Below are 14,362 nucleotides of genomic sequence, written 5' to 3'. Positions count from 1 at the left end.
AGTTTTGTATGTTTCAAGGTTGTGTTTCTTATTTAAGTTCTAATGCTAAATTTAAGTTCTAATGCTGAAGACTACCTGATGTATTGTCAGAAGGACTTGTCTTGCTACAATATGGAAGACTTCTCAAGTTTTGCATCACAGAAGACATCTCTTCAAGGACTGTACTTTCCATAACCCCGCAGACATTCAGATCTGGACTGAAGCTCTCACTTCAATTCCAAACTGAAGGACTGACGGGGTGGGGGGGGTATGGGTTTGTTTGTTCTCCTGGCTTCCAGGAGGAACAAGGATGCTTTCACCTTGTGTAATTACCTTGTTTAATTTTGTTATATTTTCTTAGCATTGTCAATCTTGTATAAATCCCTGTTGTATACAGTGATTCAACATGTAGTGTCCAATATGCAGTTTGTGTCTAATGATGGTGTACAACAGATTTGTGCTGTTAGCCAATCAAAACTTATGTCTATTGCAAAAATTGTTTAAAACTTCTTTCCTTCCTTTTCCACTTCTTTCCTTTCTTTTCTTTTCTTTCTTTCTTCCTTTTATCTTTGATTGACGGGGTGGTGTGACAGTCTAATAAGTTTGTCTCTCTCTATGTGAGTCAACAAAGATAAAAGTGATAGCAGAGCCACTGGAAAGAAGGTGGAAAGAATCCTGTCCACCAATCCTGGATGCAAATCAGCTTGTGATTGCATCGTGATAACACGGGACTACAACAATGGACCCAAGGACCCAGCCATCACACCTTTAGGGCAAGATAATCACCACCTGTTTCCTGAGCTTTGTCTGGATGGAGACAGGGTAGACGGAGATTCCCCCCTCCTCCAGCCAGGGTCTTGCCCAAACACACAGATTTCCTGCCACTGGAATTCCTGAGGGACAATATTTGACTACATACCTAAGGACTAAAAAACTGTATAAAAGACTTGAGCAACTACTGGTTTGTAGAGAGAAACAGAGGAGAGAAACAGAGGAGAAAAACGGGGAGAAAAATGGAGATGAAGAAAAACACAGGAGACGGGCCAGGCCGCTGAGAAGCCGGGACAATGCTGCTCCGGAGAACAGAAGCTGCCCGGAGGACCACAGCTCCAGCCCTCTACAGACCCAGGCTGCCCAGAGGAGCCTCAGCACTGTTCCTGTATCAACCCAACATCTCCCCAGAGGACCACAGCTGTTCTCCAGCAAAAGCCTCACCACGGTGTCTCTACAAACCCAACATCTCCTGCAGCACCTTTCCTCCACAGACTTTATCTTGGGGGGGATGAGGGGTGTGGTAATATAATTCCTTTCCTCTTCTATCTCTCGTCCCTCTCTCTCTCTCTCTCTTTTCTCCCTTCCCCTTCTTATGTCCACTTTCTCTATTTTCTCCCTCTTCCTTTCTTATGTCCACTTTCTTTATGTAATAAATAGTCTAGCTGTTGATACTTTGGCCTCGTTTGTGCCTTTAATTTCACAACACGGGAATATTTAAAAGAACTGTGTCTCTGGACCGAGACATCTAATGTCTCCGGACCGTGACACTACCCTTGTCCACTGATGTAGTCACTCCATCACAGAAGGCCACCAGTTTGGCCAGGCAGGACATGCCCTTGGTGAAGCCACACTGTCTCACTCAAATCATCTTGTATTGCTACTGAGGATTACATCAGCCTAGGTGCAGGCCCTTGCACTTTGCCTTATGGAACCTCTCCTCAGCCCACATCTCTAGCCTGTTCAGGTCACTCTGCATGGCATTCTGTCCTTCAGTCTTGTCGACCACACCACTCAGTTTGGTCCCATCAGCAAAACTGCCAAGGCTACACTCAATCCTGATGTCTGTATCATTGATGAAGATATTGAACAGCACTGGTCCCAGCCCCTTGAGAGACACCACTTGTGAGCCATCAAGCCATTAATCACTACCCTTTGTATGTGATCATCCAACCAATTCCTCATCTACTGAACAATGCACCCATCAAACCTGTATCTCTTCTGTTTAGAGAGAAGGAAGTTGTGGGGGGCTGGGGCAAAGGCTTTACAGAAGTCCAGAAGGATAACATCTGTTGGTCTTCCCTTGTCCACTGATGCAGTTACACCATCAGAGAAAGCCACAGAAAGGTGGCTCAGGCAGGACTTGCTCTTTGTGAAGCCATGCTGGCTATCATGAATCACCTCCCTGTTCTCTGTGTGCTTTAGTATAGCTTCTCAGAGGATGTGCTCCATCATCTTCCCAGGCACAAGGTGGGGCTGACAGGTTGGTAATTTCCAGGGTCCTCTTTTTAACCCTTTTCAAGAATGGGTGCAGTGTTTCCCTTCTTCCAGCCCCCAGGGACTTCAGCTGACTGCCAGGGCTTCTCACATATCATGGAGAGTGGCTTTGCAGCTTATCAGCCAATTCCTTCAGGACTCTGGGATGCATCTCATTAGCTCCCATATATTAATGTATGCTCAGGTTCATCAGGTAGTCCTAAACTTGATCTTCCCTTGATCTACCCTGTGGGTCTGCACTTAGTGGTCCATCAACTTGGAAAGGGGATAGAGGAAGTTTGACAGTGAAGATTGAGGCAATAAAGTTACTGAGTATATCAGCCTTCTCCTCATCTGCTGACACTAGCTCTCCATTCCCACTCATCAGCATGTACACTAACTTTTCTATTCTGGTTAATGTACCTGTAGAAGTCCTCCTCATTATTCTTTGCACCCCTTGCCAGGGTCAGCTCCAGCCATGACTTGGCCTTCCTGACCTCCTTCCTACACAACTGGGTGCTGTTCCTACACTCCTCCCAGGTTACCTGGCCCTGCTTCCACTGTCTGTGCAGTTCCCTCTTACTCTTTATTTTCACCAGCAGGTTGTTCAGTCACACCAGTCTCTTGCCTGCCTTGCCTGCCTGATTTCATACAGCTGGGGATCGAGAGATCTTGGACTCTAAGGTGATGTCCCTGTCTGCCAGCTCTGCTCCCCTGTCCCTGAGGATCCTTTCTCCTGGGGCCCTACAGGCTAACTCCCTAAGGAGCTGGAAGTTTGCCTTCCTAAAATTTAGAGTCCTGACTATACTCCTTGCCTGTGTGACCTTATTGCCCTCTACAACTACCTGAAGGGTGGTTGTAGCCAGGAGGGAGTTGGCCTCTTCTCCCAGGCAACCAGCACCAGAACAAGGGGACACAGTCTCAAGCTGTGCCAGGGGAGGTTCAGACTCGAGGTGAGGAGGAAGTTCTTCACCGAGCGAGTCATTCGGCATTGGAATGGGTTGCCCAGGGAGGTGGTTGAGTCATCGACCCTGGAGGCGTTCAAGGGGAGATTGGACGTGGCACTTGGTGCCATGGTCTAGTCATGGGGTCTGCGGTGTCAGGTTGGACTCGATGATCCTCGAGGTCCTTTCCAACCTAAGTGATACTGTGATACTGTGATACTGTGATATCCCTTAGGACTGCAAACTCCACCTGTGCATGATCACTGCAGCCCAGGCTGCCCCTAATCTTGACATCACTGATGAGTTCTTCACTTGCATTTGTGACCACCAGGTCCAGCATTGCATTCCCTTGGGCAGGGCTGTCTATTACCTGGCTCAAGAAACTATCATCCATGCATTCCAGGGTCTCCTTGATCGCCTGCACCTTGCTGTGCTATTTTTCCAGCAAATGTTGGGTCCCCCCAGGAGGATGAGAGCCTGCAAGCATGAAGTCTTATCTTGCTGAAGTAGGAAGACTTCCCCAGTGGGCTTCCCTTGATCAGGTGGCCTGCAGTAGATGGCAACCACAAGGTTCCTTTTGTTGCCTTTGTCTCTCAATCTTGTCCATAAGCTTTCACCTGTTCATGGCAGTTCTTCAGAGACAGCTCTTCACATTCTATCCATTTCCTGACAGGAAAGGCAATGCCTCTGCCCTTCCTTCCTCACCTGGCTGCAGGCTGTTCAGAAGGGCCATCAATAGCCACACTTCAGTCATAGGATTCATCCCACCAAGTCTTAGTAATGGCTATCAGGTCACAATTTTCTAGCTACACATTAGCTTCTGCCTCCTGTTTGTTGCCCATGCTGTGTGTGTTCACCTGGAGGCACTTCAGCTGGGCTGTTGGCTGCATCACAATTAAAAGAGATCCCCTTCATTCCCTTGAGGTGTTTCATGAGTTTCCTTGCTGGCTTCTACTGCCTCAGTAGAGCCTCCAGTGAGTAAATCTTCTTTTTATCATAGGCAAGACTTATTGCTTCCCCCTCCCCCTTCACATCTAGTTTAAAGCCCTATCAATGAGTCCTGCTAGTTCCTGGGCAAAGACCCTCCTTTTCCTTTGCAAAAGGTTGCTCCCATCTGCTGCCAGCTTGCAAGCTGCCAGGTAGGCTAAGCCTCTGTGAAAGAACTCAAAACTCTGACATTGACCCCGTGTGGCAGTTTTAGGCTGATGCCTAGGAAATTTCCACAGATTGAGCAGAAAAGTGGTAGAATGTAAATAAATTACCATTGGATGTAAAAGGGAAGATAATGATAAGGTCTAAATAATCCCAGTGGTCTGGTACCTGACAAAGTTGGTTGTGTAAACTAACTCTCTTTCAACTTCTTCACTCTAGCAGATTCTGGCTGGTGCCTTTGCTTGGCTGTCTCTGACCTTGGCTGTGCTCTTGTTGTGGCTAAGCATTAACAATCTACTCTTTGCTCCTCTTTCTCTTTTCCATTATAGGGGGGGGCAAGGAGGGAGTCAAGAGCTGGAAGCTGTTGGTAGCCCCCTGGTTTTGTCCAGGGGAGCTCTTGTGTTGTTTATAGATTGTAAATCCATGTAACTGTTGTATATTTTGTACATACTCATTGCATTCCATAGCTCTAGAGTGTAGTTTTGCTTGCAACTGTAGCTTCATTTGCTTTCATCTGAGCTGCTCTGGCAATTTTATTCTGGAGGTAATTTCAACCCACCACACCCCAGCCACAGAGCCATGTATTAATGGAGTTGATTTGCCTGTTCCTTCCAGTGTCTCTGCCCATCACTAGGAGGGTGGAAAAGAACCTGTGCCCCAGATAACCTCACTAACCATCCTAGGGCCCCAAAGTCTCTTTTAGGTGCCTTTGGGCTACACATTACAGCTTCTTCACCAGCAGTGGGTAGTAGTCTGGGTGCCCCAACCAGCTTGGGAATTCCCTAGTGATAAAGTGTTTGATGCAGACAAATTCCTTGGAAAAGTTTACCCTCTGGAGAATTTTGCCTGTGGTTTTGAATGTTAAAATATTAATTACCTGGGAAGCAACATATTGGGGAAAACTTTTCCTGGCTGCTTCTTGTTGTTAGTAAGTGTAAAAATTGTTGGGCAAGGGAGGAGGTGAGTAAGAATTTAACACATGCTGATGCTCTGAGGATACTACAGGGAAAAAGTGCCCAAATGTTCACCACAAAACCAAACCACTTTGAGATGGAAGACAACCATGCTTCCATGCAACCATGCAGTGCTACAGGCTGGGGTCAGAGTGGCTGGAGAGCAGCCAGGCAGAGAGGGACCTGGGGGTGCTGGTCGATGGTAGGCTGAACATGAGCCTGCAGTGTGCCCAGGCAGCCAAGAGGGCCAATGGCATCCTGGCCTGCATCAGGAACAGTGTGGCCAGCAGGAGCAGGGAGGTCATTCTGCCCCTGGACACTGCACTGGTTAGGCCACACCTTGAGTCCTGTGTCCAGTTCTGGGCCCCTCAGGTTAGGAAGGAGGCTGACTTGCTGGAACGAGTCCAGAGAAGGGCAATGAAGTTGGTGAGGGGTTTGGAGCACAGCCCTGTGAGGAGAGGCTGAGGGAGCTGGGGCTGCTTAGCCTGAAGAAGAGGAGACTCAGAGGTGACCTTATTGCTCTCTACAACTCCCTGAAGGGAGGTTGTAGACATGCAGAGGTTGGTCTCTTCTCCCAGGCAGCCAGCAGCAGAACAAGAGGACACAGTCTCAGGCTGCTCCAGGGGAGGTTTAGGCTGGAGGTTAGGAGGAAGTTCTACACAGAGAGAGTGATTGCCCATTGGAATGGGCTGCCTGAGGAGGTGGTGGAGTCACCATCATTGGAGGTGTTTAGGAGGAGACTTGACAGGGTGCTTGGTGCCATGGGTTAGTTGATTAGGTGGTGTTGGATGATAGGTTGAACACGATGATCTTGAAGGTCTCTTCCAACCTGGTCTATTCTATTCTATTCACCTGGTAATCAGAGAAACTGGTATTGCAACCAGCACAAACTGACAGCTGTGTGAAAAAACAGCCCTGGAAAGCTCATGTTTGGGACTGCAACACAAACAGCAAATGTCCCATCTGTGCGGCTCGAGCGACCACCTATCCACCACTGCTGTGCACCCTGACAAGTGTGGACAGAACAGTGCTTTTCTAGTGGCAAAAAAAATGGAATACATGGATTTTGGAAAGCAAGCCAAGAGCTGCAGATGTCCATGAGTTACATTTTAGAACCCCCCTAGCTCCAACAGGCAAGGGGTACCTCATTTCATCTGCTCTTACAGAAAACAACCTGTAACTGCAAAGGTTCCTGTAAGTGGAACCGAGAATGCCAGTAAGAGTGAGATGAGGGGTGAAGATGGGGAGAAAAAAAAACCAAAGGAGGAAGAAAAAATAATTGTAGTTAGGAAGTGGTTTGACTAAAACAATTCAGAGTATCAGAATCGTAGTCCAAAGACTCCCTTGGTAATTTCCATCAGCTTCCATATAACTATGGGAAAGTGTCTTTTGCTTCTTCAGGTAGACTGAAATGCCACTGCCTTTTCTGCCTGGCATATTCAATCCTTTCTCTAACAGCCATTAGGGCATACATCACTGCTTCTAGAATTCCATTCCTGAGAGAATCTAGGGGACCTGAATAGCGTCCCTTAGAATAAATGGGATTTTATTGGTAACGTGATCAAGCCTCAATTGTTTCTCGGGGCAGAATGAGGACTGGTAGCCCTCCACAATCCTGCCAGGAATGCCCCAAGATTGTTGTTTTCAGCACTGGGTCTGCAAGCATGTCACTGTTTAGAGCTTTGAAGCCTAGAACAATGCCTGATGTTTTGTGTAATGCTACAGTCTGGTTCTTTATTAGGAAGTTTCTTTCTAGCTGCTGAAGTATGTTTAGGAACACATCTTGTTCCTATGGAAATCAGTGAGAATTCTGCCCTTGACTCCAAATAGAGCAAGAACAGACTCCCTGTCTGCAAGATCAGACGTCCTGGCATAGAGTGACAAAATTGGATGGGCCTGCTAAGCTTCACTAGTATGAAAAGGTTAGCCTGCAAATCAAGAGACCCAAAAGGAGAAGCATACAGGCTGCTGCTGGGGCTCCTGCAAATCCATTTGTGAGCTTTCTGCCTGCCATATCTTCAGAGAAGACCACAAATTCTCTGTAGTATATTTACCAGCAATCAGGACGAGGAGATTGAGTGCACCCTCAGTAAGTCTGCAGATGCCACCAAGCTGGGCAGTTCAGAAACAGCATTGAAGAGCTGAGATGCCACCTGAGCTCAGTGTCATTATACAGTGACAGGAGGCACGGAGGTGTACGTGGGGAACACACTATGTATTTTTCCTGATCTGCACCAATTTTGGGGGGGGGGAGCTGTTCCTTCTGTATGTTTTGGTGAGCCACATTGTGGGCATCTGGGGCATCAAAGCATAAACCTACCCTCTTGTCCTACAAGCCCCTAGCAGGTAAATTGGCCTGTATTCTTCCAGTTACCAGAAAGAAAAGCAAACCAACCAACAAACCCACCCGTACTTTCTCCTACAGTGCTTTCAGTCTGAACTGTTCTAAAGGCTGCACTACGCTGTTATTAGTTTTTCAAGGAGTCTCCCAAGAGTAGAGGCTTCTGAAGTCTACTGGATATTAACCAGGTACCAGAGCAAAGCTACATTACAGCAGATAAACTATTTGCCACATGCTGCCTGCCTCTATCTCTAAACACCAGTCAGGTTCTTGGAATCAGAATTACACCACTGATATTTCCCAGCACCGGTGGATGAACTCTTTACAATCCAGGCAAGGGCTTAGGCAGAGGTAATGTGCAGGATCTATAGAGGCCAACAAAGAGCTCTGTCTTTGTTTTTGTGGCCTTTGTAACTAATCCTTTTGTTCCCTGTTTCTGAAGCAGTCAAGCAGTCTGCTTGCTCTTGGGTTTGATCTACTCTGTGATTTTGTTACTGCTCTTACTGGACTTCTGGTGACTACTAACACCACTAACTATTACTACCCAATTCATCAGTACCTGCCTAACTCTTTTGCAATGCCTGACTTCAGAGTGCCACATTTCTTCCCAAACTTTCAAATCCTTAGAAAAACTTCCACATATTCTATTCCCTCGTGCAGGACACCACACCATGTTCAGTGGGACTCTGTGAGAAGGAAGACACTTGGCTGTTCAGACTTCCTACAGTCCATGCTGCAGTGATGTACAAATCAATCATTAGCAGAGCTCTACAACTACTGAACTCTGTTATTAGTTTGCACAATGAAAAGATTTGGAAGTTAACTTGAATGTGGAAGCAATTTGAGCAGATGTCCTTTTATTCTCTTTTGTAAGTAAGAAAACACAACCAGGTCCAAAACTTCCAGAGTACCTAGAGCCTGTATATCTGAACTTTTAGCCATGCAGCAATGATCTGAATCTGAACTTTCAGCCATGCAGCAATAGGCATTTTAGAGACCTGGAAGATGGCTGCCTCCTAAATCAATTTTAAACAAACACCACCACCACAACAATAAATCAGATTTCTTTGGGTTATTTTGAATGTGGGCCTTAAAATCCTGAGCAATTTTGAAACCACTGAATATTTAGTTCATTAAAAATATGGCAAGTAAATGAAAGATCAGAAAGGAGCTTCTCTGCTTTTCACCATTAAGACTAAAATGACCAAAGCCAAAGAGTATTACTTTACTTTCCACAGGCAGATAAAAATCTCTCTCTTTTCTTGATTTTTTTGAGGTGAGATAGATCTGATCAAAGATGGAAGTAAATCTACCATTACAACAGAGAAGTGATTGCTTTAAAAACTGAGGATTCATCTGTAAACCTTCCATAGAAAATAACCCTGCTTTGACCTGAAAGCATCAGTATTGATTAGCACAGTGATTCTGAAAGGCAAGACCAAGCAAATAAACCCAACCCATAGCTAAGCCAAGCACATCATATTTTGAAGTATAAACATTTTACAATAGTTTATGAAGAATATATTTAAGCTCCCAACTGGAGTAATACAGAAACAGCTCTCATATCTTACTAACATCATTACTCACTCCTGTCAAATGAAACTGTGCTTTATAAGCTCAAACAACGTACTTGGAGGCTCAACTGCCATTCTCACTCCTTAAAAAAGAAATGGCAAAGGGAAAGAAACAAAAGTAATTAAAATCAAGATCCCACTTTTGGCTCTGCAGCGCTGCTTTCTGCCCTCTACAAGCCCCTTGCCACCAATATGCAGCTTTTAAATTCATGACTGACTTATTTTTACCGCCAGAAAATGAGTACTTTCAACCTGACAGCAAACACAGGTCCTCAGCAATGAGCCATTATTTAGTCTCTAGTCCCTGGAGGACAGATCTGTGAACTTCTTCTCTGAAAGCTGTTTTCTTCAAATATATTTAGCAAAACAAATTTTAACTTAACTAGAAGCAATTGCTCCATTGCATCTTACTGCCTCTCAGACAGTAACGAGTGATCATGCAAAGACCGTGGTGACCAACACAGGAAAAAACTGTTTGCACTACAATAACAAGAAATGATAGCAATAACATTTTGCTGCTCCAACAGAGATGTGTCCAGACACAATATGTGCACTTCACAAGACTCTACACTGAAGATTCTACACAGCAAATAAGCAAGCCTCAATGACAAACAGGGGGAAGACTACTAGGGAAAAGATGAAATAGAAATAGCAAGGCGACCTGTCCGGAGTGGATCATTGAGAAAGAAAGGAGTTTCACCAGCTCCACTGAATACTGCTCCAGTATCTTATCTGACAAAGCAGTGAGGGACTTCCAACACTTGAGAAACAGACAATATTATTTCCACATCACCAAAGTTTCATCAATATGCAGCTTGTGCAATACGTAGCCTGACGATGAGCAGAGTCAGAAGCATTTTTGTTTCTGCAATCCAGTGTACATCATGCCCACAGTACTTCGGTGTAATGGTGAGTAAATAACAATATAAACCAATATCATCCATACCTATTAGATTTAGCTTTCAGGTTCATGTAGTTTTTTCCACTCCCTCAAACAGAACACTATCTCTAACAGCTCATATATTGAGGTGTCTTCTTGCAATCTTAAGTGACTAGTGTTCTGAAAGATAACCATGAAAGTACTACAGGCTGCTTATGAATTCTTTTTCTTGCTGCCTTGTTATCAGGCTTCAAAATAATGATTTTTTTTCCCCCCCTTCCTCTCATGACAGCCAGTGTCTGAGACCTGATTGGGAATAACCTGTTGTTCCGCCTACCACCAGGAAAAAAAGACTGAGCTTTGCAGAAGGCACAAAGCACAGCATAAAAACTACATCACATTACCTGTAATGACTGTGAAGTACTAGGTAGTTAAAATGTAATAGCTCAGTACAGAAATGTAAGTCAATGACATTCAAAGGAGAGAAGATGCTGACTAAGGTATCATTTTTTTCTTTCTTTCTCTCCATGGGACTGTCATACAATTACTTCACTGGTAATGGCCAGAAGGTTCTCAATTCCCAAGGAACATTGTAGATGGATGACTTGCTACTAAGCCGTTAGAAAACAGAATATGAAAGTCAAGGTCACCGAGCCTTGATTCTTTAGAGTATTTAAGTAAAAGCTTGAAGAGCGATTTGCCTACTGGTACTAGAAACCACTAATGCATTGGGAATGAGGCATGGCTTAGCACTTCGCTGAACTGAGATGGCCTGGGGATAGACTCTTCCTCGCAGTATAAAAGACAAAGTTATTTTCTAGCAGTTTATTTGTGGAAAAGGAGCATTTCAAGAAAGAAGAAAAATATACACTTCTTACTGAAGTTTTCCCACTGCTGCAACTTGCTACTCCTGTCGTCTAAACCAGTCACAGCTGAACGGCGCTCAGCGGTATTTTGGTGTAGAACTGTGTATTCTGAAACCCCCCTTACACACTCCCCATGCTTCTCAACAGAGCATTACACGTGACTTTTCTTGCCAAACAATGAAAATTGGTAGAACAGTTTCAGAGGTTTAACCTGACATACAGGTAAGGTTAAAGTGCAAGCCTGCTCACTGTGTCTCCTTGCTGAACGGATGCTCTTTGGCACAGGAGAAAAGAAAAAGATGAAGAATGTTAAAAACTCTCTCTTTTACCTGACTCTGATGAAGTTAACCCAGAAAAGGAGTGACTAGTAGCTAGCATAAATGGGATTAGGATGACTGATTTCAGATGGGTGACAGCAGTACACATCATTTTAAGAGCTAACATGACTGTGCTAAGTTAAATAGAGTTAACAAGGAAGATTTCACTTGCATCATTAAGGAAGAGAGATGTATAAGGTATGTTTACTTCTCATAGCAGAGAAGAATAAGTACAGTTTTTAAAGTACTCCATTTTAGAAGTATTTTGTTTCATTAGCTCAGAGCACCTCACAGGTACAAGTGGGCAACATTTTCTGCTGTTGAGATAGGGTGGGATAGAGACCCATCAAGGTCACACCACAAGAAGGTGACAAAGTTACACTACCGAGAAGCAGCTCTGCTGTAGCAGTAAAACCACAGAGGCCGCGATACCACGACTCTCAAAGAGGTCTGCACTACTAAATGATACACAACAGATATAAAGAGTACTTCGAACAAGCAACAAGACAAAACAGATTTTAGGTTCAGCTTTATAGCTAAAGGACATAAGGCAGTACAACAAGTACTAAGAAATCGCAACATAGCTCACACGCTTGCTTAACCCTATCCAGATACCATTAATTAAGGCTGAAGAAGTAACTGAGCACTAGGAGAAGACTGACGGCAACATGATTGCACAGGTTTTATTTGCTTGTTTTTTCTCCTCAGTGATAAAACATGATTCTAGTACTGATACTCTTCATGAAAACAAACAAACAAACAACAAAAAAAGGAAATCGGACTAACAGATAACCCCGAAGACTCAGAGGGGTCCTGTTGTCATGGAAACAAGTCACCACTAATGAGCTTTTCAAGACAGGAGTGATTAATACCTGAGTCCTGCAAATAAATATTGATTCAAACCCGAAACACACATAATCAGCCCACTGCCAGCAGCCTCACTAATGGGCAAACAAACACGACAGTCATCTCCACCAGGTCCCTCAGCAGTGCTGTTTACCTACCGCCTTAGCGTCCTTCCACATTGGGAGGCACACAAAGTTTCCCAAACGCGAGCTGCCGGCTTGCTGCGCCAGGGAAAGGCAGCGGGGGCCGTCCAGCCCAAGACGGGCCGGGCCAGCTCCGCTTCTCCAATCCCGGCCGCTGCGCCGGGGAACGGCTCCCGCAGATCTCCTCTTAGGTAGCGCACAGGAGCCAACTCTCGATCCGCGACACCCCGCTCTCCAAAACCTCCACACGAATGAACCCCTCACCTTGCGCTCAGTCGCTCTCGGGGCACAACAGCCACTTTTCCCAACAGTTGTACGGCGAAGTCCCAGAGTGAAAACTCGCCGACGACCCGGGGTCGGGAGCAGTAGCAGAGGGGCGACAGCAAAGGCTGCACCGCCGACCTCCAGCAACAAAGCAAGGTGCTTCACTCCCCAAACCGGGAGAGAAGGCCCTGGTGCTCAGAAAGAGCTGCCACCTGCACTTCCCTACTACAGCTCTCCCATCCCCTTTAATCCCCACCTGCTTCTCCACCTTTTCCTTTCCTCCTCCCGCCCCCGCTCCAACCAGCTGCTCTCCCTCCACCTGGGACCGGCTTTCCAGGTGCCTTCCTACTCCTACGCGTCTCCTCGACAACAGCTGAAGCACAAGGCGCGGCCGCGCTGCCTCTCCCCGCTCCAGCTCAGCTGTCCCGCATGCAAACTTCCCCGGTGCCTCCCGGCGGTCCTTTCCTACCGCGGGGCACGGAGCGGGCTGCTCCACTCGTCTCGGGATATCGCCGCACGGAGCCCTGCCACGGCTGGAGAAGGGCAGCGCTGCCAGGAGGTGGCCGCTCTCCTCAGGAAAGCCCGTCGGCGTCCTCCGGGGGTAGGGGGTAGAGGCATCACTGGCGGAGGTAAAACCTAACGGGTGCGTCCCATAGCCTCCTCTTCCTCCTGCGGGGCTCGCCGAGGAGAGCCGCGCCGCTCTGGCTGCCGGCACCAGGCGCCCCGCCGGAGAGCCAGACCGCCTCTGCGGCTCGCCGCCCCCCGCCCTGCTGCGGGCGGGAGTGCGCGGAGGGGGAAGAGAGGCACACGGAGGGAGCTGGAGAGATGAGCAGGTGAGGTGCGGCCGGAGCGCGGCGCCGCTCTCCAGCGCCTGCGGGGCGGGTCCCTCAGTGAAGTTGGTCTTTGTCACTAACGAGCGGGCGGCTCGGCCCCTCTCAGGAGGGGCAGGAGGCGAGGAGTGCGGCGGCTTTCCCCGCGCCGGGCTCTTCCCACCCTGGGCGGGCAGCAGCGAAGCGTTGGCTCCCTACCGCCGGCACCCGGGGGACAGCGACCCGAGGCTGCCCCACGCTCCACTGTCACGTTCCTTCCCGTGCCCCCTCTCCCCGTTCAGAGGGCAGCGGGGATTAAGTGTACTTTCAATTTTAAGAGCATTACATTAATAAATACTGGTTCGGTGGTTTTAAATTATTCTGGGAGCATTCAGCAGCCCGCTAAGTAGCAATCCTCTGCGAGGAACTAATCAGAGGGATCAAACCCGGGCACCACGTTCTCCCGAGGCTTCTGTTGTGGCTTGCCCACCCGGGCTTAGAGGGGAACGGAGACCCTCAGCTGTTTTGCCTGTCTGCTTCAGATTCCGTTGGACAATGAGAGATTTAAAGAGAGCAGTAAAGAAAATATGGGAGTCATCAGTTGTCGGAGATGGCAGCTCTTGTCCTCGGAACCCGGGCAGCCGAAGCAAGGCCACGGCAGCTGTAGCGAAGGCTGCCTTCCTGTGCCTGTATGGGTGCCAGCAAGCAGCCATGGGCCCTGGAACACACCACAATGGGAGCGTGCTATGAGGGTGTATGAAGGCATTGGCACAGCATCTCCTAGGAGCAGCGTGACGCAATCACCAGCTTGGTAGTGCTGCTGGCAAGCCCCAGCCTCTGCTTAGTAACAGCATGAGAGATTGGAGTCCTGCGTTTCACTATGAATTAAAATAGTCAAGGCTAGATGGAGTCTGTCCGTTCAGCAGGAGTTTAGGCACTGGCCTAGGTGCACGTCTCACAGCACTCAAAGCCCTTTATTATTGTTTTTTCTTTAATGTGACTCCAGTCACACTGCTGTGCACACACACATGCACTAGCAGGGCAACA

At 47.2% G+C, this 14,362-nt stretch overlaps 1 protein-coding gene across 6 annotated transcripts in view; it reads right to left on the bottom strand.

The window, feature by feature from the left end:
• SHISAL1 (shisa like 1) overlaps positions 1–13,521 on the bottom strand; it is a 104,735-nt gene extending 91,214 nt beyond the window's left edge. For 5 of the 6 annotated variants that reach the window (XR_010992765.1, XR_010992759.1, XM_068170719.1 and 2 more), the window contains exon 1: positions 12,976–13,521. The gene's annotated coding sequence lies outside the window, so the exon portion shown is untranslated. Of the gene's footprint in view, positions 1–12,506; positions 12,738–12,975 lie in introns of those variants that run through there. The other variant, XM_068170708.1, reaches the window with a different exon arrangement.
• Between the last annotated feature and the right edge of the window lie 841 nt (positions 13,522–14,362).

This window comes from Melanerpes formicivorus, unplaced genomic scaffold, assembly GCF_026170545.1.
Source record: "Melanerpes formicivorus ecotype bairdi unplaced genomic scaffold, bMelFor1.0.p_v2 SCAF_3, whole genome shotgun sequence".
In the NCBI taxonomy this organism is placed as follows: Eukaryota; Metazoa; Chordata; class Aves; order Piciformes; family Picidae; genus Melanerpes; species Melanerpes formicivorus.
The sequence above is the reverse complement of the archived record's forward strand: the minus strand, read 5'-3'. Positions and strand labels throughout refer to the sequence as shown.